We start from the raw sequence: 5729 nt of genomic DNA on the forward strand, positions 1-5729 counted from the left end.
TTTTAACTGAGTTCTTGCAGATCTGTGAGACTGTAAAGATGAATGGAGTTGATCTTGAAGTCTACAGACTCATGCTTTTCCCTTTTGCTGTAAGAGACAGAGCTAGAATATGGTTGGATTCACAACCTAAGGATAGCCTGGACTCCTGGGATAAGCTGGTCACAGCCTTCTTGGATAAATTCTTTCCTCCTCAAAAGCTGAGCAAGCTGAGAATGGATGTTCAAACCTTCAAACAAAAAGATGGTGAATCCCTCTATGAAGCTTGGGAAAGATACAAGCAGCTGACCAAAAGATGTCCATCTGACATGTTTTCAGAATGGACCATATTAGATATATTCTATTATGGTCTCTCTGAATTTTCGAAAATGTCATTGGATCATTCTGCAGGTGGATCTATTCACCTAAAGAAAATGCCTGAAGAGGCTCAAGAACTTATTGACATGGTTGCAAACAACCAATTCATGTACACTTCTGAGAGGAATTCCGTGAATAATGGGATACCTCAGAAGAAAGGAGTTCTTGAAATTGATGCTCTGAATGCCATATTGGCTCAGAACAAAGTGTTGACTCAACAGGTCAACATGATCTCTCAAAATCTGAACGGATGGCAACATGCATCCAACAGTGCTAAAGAGGCAGCTTCTGAAGAAGCTTATGATCCTGAGAACCCTGCCATGGCAGAAGTTAATTACATGGGTGAACCTTATGGAAACACCTATAACTCATCATGGAGAAATCATCCAAATTTCTCATGGAAGGATCAACAAAAGCCTCAACAAGGCTTTAACAATGGTGGACGCAATAGGCTGAGCAATAGCAAGCCATATCCATCATCTTCTCAGCAACAGACAGAGAATTCTGAACAAAACACCTCTAATTTAGCCAATCTAGTCTCTGATCTGTCAAAAGCCACTTTCAATTTCATGAGGGAAACAAGATCCTCCATCAGAAATCTGGAGGCACAAGTGGGCCAGCTGAGTAAGAAAGTCATTGAAACTCCTCCCAGTATTCTCCCAAGCAATACAGAAGAGAATCCAAAAGGAGAGTGCAAGGCCATTGATATAATCAATATGGCCGAATGCACAAGGGAGGAGGAGGACGAAAATCCTAGTGAGGAAGACCTCCTGGGACGTCCCTCAAGCAAGAAGGAGTTTCCTATTAAAGATCCAAAGGAATCTGAGGCTCATATAGAGACCATAGAGATTCCATTAAATCTCCTTCTGTCATTCATGAGCTCTGAAGACTATTCTTCCTCTGAAAAGGATGAAGATGTAACTAGAGAGCAAGTTGCTCAATATTTAGGAGCTATCATGAAGCTGAATGCCAAGTTGTTTGGTAATGAGACTTGGGAAAGTGAACCTCCCTTGCTCATTAGTGAACTGGATACCTGGATTCAGCAAATTCTACCTCAAAAGAAACAAGATCCTGGCAAGTTCTTAATACCTTGTACCATAGGCACCATGACCTTTGAAAAAGCTCTGTGTGATCTAGGGTCAGGGATAAATCTTATGCCACTCTCTGTAATGGAGAAGCTGGGGATCATTGAGGTACAACCTGCCTTGTTCTCATTACAATTGGCTGACAAGTCATTGAGACAAGCTTATGGAATAATAGAGGACGTGTTAGTAAAGGTTAAAGGCCTTTACATCCCTGCTGATTTCATAATCTTAGACACTAGGAAGGAAGAGGATGATTGCATCATCCTTGGAAGACCTTTCCTAGCCACAGCAGGAGCTGTAATAGATGTCAACAGAGGTGAATTAGTCCTTCAACTGAATGGGGACTACCTTGTGTTTAAGGCACATGGCCATCCCTCTGTGACAAAAGAGAGTAAGCATGAAGAGCTTCTCTCAGTTCAGAGTCAAGTAGAGCCCCACAGTCAAACTCTAAGTTTGGTGTTGTGAGGCCACAACCAAACTATAAGTTTGGTGTTAAGATCCCATATCCAAACTCTAAGTTTGGTGTTGGGACTACACAACATTGACCTGATCACCTTGTGGCTCCATGAGAGCCACTGTCAAGCTATTGACATTAAAGAAGCGCTTGTTGGGAGGCAACCCAATTTTATTTATCTAATTTTTATTTTATTCTATTTTTTGTTATTTTGTGTTTTATTAGGTACATGATCATGAGGAGTCACGAAAAAATAAAAAAAAATTAAAAACAGAATCAAAATAGCAGAAGAAAAAATTCACACCCTGGAGGACGCACAGGCTGGCGTTCAACGCCAGTAAGATGCATTTGGCCGGCGTTCAACGCCAGAACAGAGCACCATTCTGGCGCTGAACGCCAGAAACAAGCAACATTCTGGCGCTGAACGCCAGGAATGTGCCCAGAGAAGAAAAGCTGGCGCTGAACGCCAGCAACAAGCATGAAACTGGCATTCAACGCCAGAAACATGCTTTACATGGGCGTTGAACGCCCAGAATGTGCACCACACGGCGTTTAAACGCCAGAATGGTGAGCAAAGGCAATTTACATGCCTATTTGGTGCAGGGATGGAATTCCTTGACACCTCAGGACCTGTGGACCCCACAGGATCACCTCAGGATCTGTGGACCCCACAGGATCCCCACCTACCATATTCCCACCTTACCTCCTAATCCTAGTTTTTGTGATTACTCTTCCCCATGTCACACTTCCCAACACTCCTCACCAATCACCTCAATTCCTCTTCCCAATCACCCCCTTCACCACTCACATCCATCCACTCTTCCCCATAAGCCCCACTGGTGCACGAAATTGCAATCACACTTTTGCAACTCCGCACAACTAACCAGCAAGTGCACTGGGTCGTCCAAGTAATACCTTACGTGAGTAAGGGTCGATCCCACGGAGATTGTCGGCTTGAAGCAAGCTATGGTTATCTTGTAAATCTTAGTCAGGATATCAATAATTATCAGGATTGATTGTGAAAAGTAAAAGAACATGAAATAAGTACTTGTTTTGCAGTAATGGGGAACAGGTTGAGGTTTTGGAGATGCTCCATCTTCTGAATCTGTGCTTTCCTACTGTCTTCTTCTTCAAGCACGCAAGGCTCCTTCCATGGCAAGCTGTATGCAAGGGTTTTACCGTTGTCAGTGGCTACCTCCCATCCTCTCAGTGGAAATGTTCAACGCACCCTGTCACGGCACGGCTATCCATCTGTCGGTTCTCAATCAGGCCGGAGTAGAATCCAGTGATTCTTTTGCGTCTGTCACTAACACCCCGCCTTCAGGAGTTTGAAGCTCGTCACAATCATTCAATCATTGAATCCTACTCAGAATACCACAGACAAGGTTTAGACCTTCCGGATTCTCTTGAATGCCGCCATCAGTTCTAGCTTATACCACGAAGATTCCGGTTAAAGAATCCAAGAGATATCTACTTAATCTAAGGTAGAACGGAGGTGGTTGTCAGGCACACGTTCATAGTTGAGAATGATGATGAGTGTCACGGATCATCACATTCATCCGGTTTAAGAACAAGTAATATCTTGGAGTGGAAGCAAGCATGATTGAATGAAAAACAGTAGTAATTGCATTAATTCATCAAGACACAGCAGAGCTCCTCACCCCCAACCATGGGGTTTAGAGACTCATGCCGTGGAAAGTACACAAAGAAACGTGTAAAGTGTCATGAGGTACAGATACAATGTCAAAAGATCCTATTAATAGTGAGCTAGTAACCTAGGGTATACAGAAATGAGTAAATGACATAAAAATCCACTTCTGGGTCCACTTGGTGTGTGCTTGGGCTGAGCAATGAAGCTTTTCGTGTGTAGAGACTCTTTCTGGAGTTAAACGCCAGCTTTCATGCCAGTTTGGGCGTTTAACTCCAAGTTTTATGCCAGTTCCAGCGTTAAACGCTGGAATTTCTGAGGCTGATTTGCCACGCCGGTTTGGGCCATCAAATATCGAGCAAAGTATGGACTATTATAAATTGCTGGAAAGCCCAGGATGTCTACTTTCCAATGCCGTTGAGAGTGCGCCAATTGGGCTTCTGTAGCTCCAGAAAATTCACTTCGAGTGCAGGGAGGTCAGAATCCAACAGCATCTGCAGTCCTTTTCAGTCTCCAAATCAGATTTTTGCTCAGGACCCTCAATTTCAGCCAGAAAATACCTGAAATCACAGAAAAACACACAAACTCATAGTAAAGTTCAGAAAAGTAAATTTTAACTAAAAACTAATAAAAATATACTAAAAACTAACTAGATCATACCAAAAACATACTAAAAACAATGCCAAAAAGCGTATAAATTATCCGCTCATCACAACACCAAACTTAAATTGTTGCTTGTCCCCAAGCAACTGAAAATCAAAATAAGATAAAAAGAAGAGAATATACTATAGACTCCAAAATATCAAGGAAACTTAGTTCCAATTAGATGAGCGGGACTAGTAGCTTTTTGCTTCCGAACAGTTTTGGCATCTCACTTTATCCTCTGAAGCTCAGAATGATTAGCATCTATAGGAACTCAGAACTCAGATAGTGTTATTGATTCTCCTAGTTAAGCATAATGATTCTTGAACATAGCTAGTGTATGAGTCTAGGCTGTGGCCCAAAGCACTTTGTCTTCCAGTATTACCACCGGATACATACATGCCACAGACACATAATTGGGTGAACCCTTTCAGATTGTGACTCAGCTTTGCTAGAGTCCCCAATTAGAGGTGTCCAGGGTTCTTAAGCACACTCTTTTTGCCTTGGATCACAACTTTATTTCTTTCCTTTTCTTTCTTTTTCTTTTTTTTTTCGAATCTTTTTTTGTATTCACTGCTTTTTCTTGCTTCAAGAATCAATCTGATGATTTTTTTAGATCCTCAATAACAGTTCTCTTTTTTCCTCATTCTTTCAAGAGCCAACAATTTTAACATTCTCAAAACAACAAATTCAAAAGACATATGCACTGTTCAAGCATTCATTCGAAAAACAAAAATTATTGTCACCACATCAAACTAATTCAACTAGTTTCAAGGATAAATTTCGAAATCCTGTACTTCTTGTTCTTTTGTGATTAAAGCATTTTTCATTTAAGAGAGGTGATGGATTCATAGGACATTCATAGCTTTAAGACATGAATTTTAAATTTTATTAATTATGAATTAAAAACAAGACTCAAAAATAGATATAAGATGAGACTAGAAAATAAAAATAGAAAACAAAAATTTAAATAGGCTCCTAATGATAGAGGTTTTCACAGAGTTAGGACTCAACAACCTTGATTTTGAGAAGTGGATGCTCCCTCAACTTGAGATGAGAGCTTTTGGCGTTTCAACTCTTGGAGTTCATGCCCCTGCTTCTCTTGTTCCTTCAGCAATTTGCAGAGCATGCAGTTTCTGATTCTGCTGTTCTTCCTTCAGTTGCTCCATAGTTTCTTGTAACTTGACGATAGATGCTTCTAGGCTGGTCCAGTAGTCAATTTTAGGAAATTCAGGGAGGAATTCCTGCGCCCTCCTCTTGATAGAGTTGTCTTGCATTTGTCCTTCCATTGACTTCTTGGTGATTGGATGTTCAATGGGTATGAATTCATCTACTCCCATCTTTACCCCAGCCTCTTTACAGAGCAAGGAGATCAAGCTTGGGTAAGCCAATTTGGCTTCAGTGGAATTCTTATTTGCAATTGTGTAGATCTCACAAGCAATCACATGATGAACCTCCACTTCTTTTCCAAGCATAATGCAATGAATCATCACTGCTCTCTTGATAGTGACCTCAGAACGGTTGCTAGTGGGCAGTATGGAATGCC

At 41.2% G+C, this 5729-nt stretch overlaps 1 non-coding gene across 1 annotated transcript; it reads right to left on the reverse strand.

The window, feature by feature from the left end:
* Positions 1 to 203: 203 nt before the first annotated feature.
* LOC112763147 (small nucleolar RNA R71) lies at positions 204 to 307 on the reverse strand. Its single transcript, XR_003182829.1, has one exon. It is a non-coding gene; the product is annotated as a small nucleolar RNA R71 (small nucleolar RNA).
* Between the last annotated feature and the right edge of the window lie 5422 nt (positions 308 to 5729).

This window comes from Arachis hypogaea, chromosome 2 (assembly GCF_003086295.3).
Source record: "Arachis hypogaea cultivar Tifrunner chromosome 2, arahy.Tifrunner.gnm2.J5K5, whole genome shotgun sequence".
NCBI classification, from domain to species: domain Eukaryota; kingdom Viridiplantae; phylum Streptophyta; class Magnoliopsida; order Fabales; family Fabaceae; genus Arachis; species Arachis hypogaea.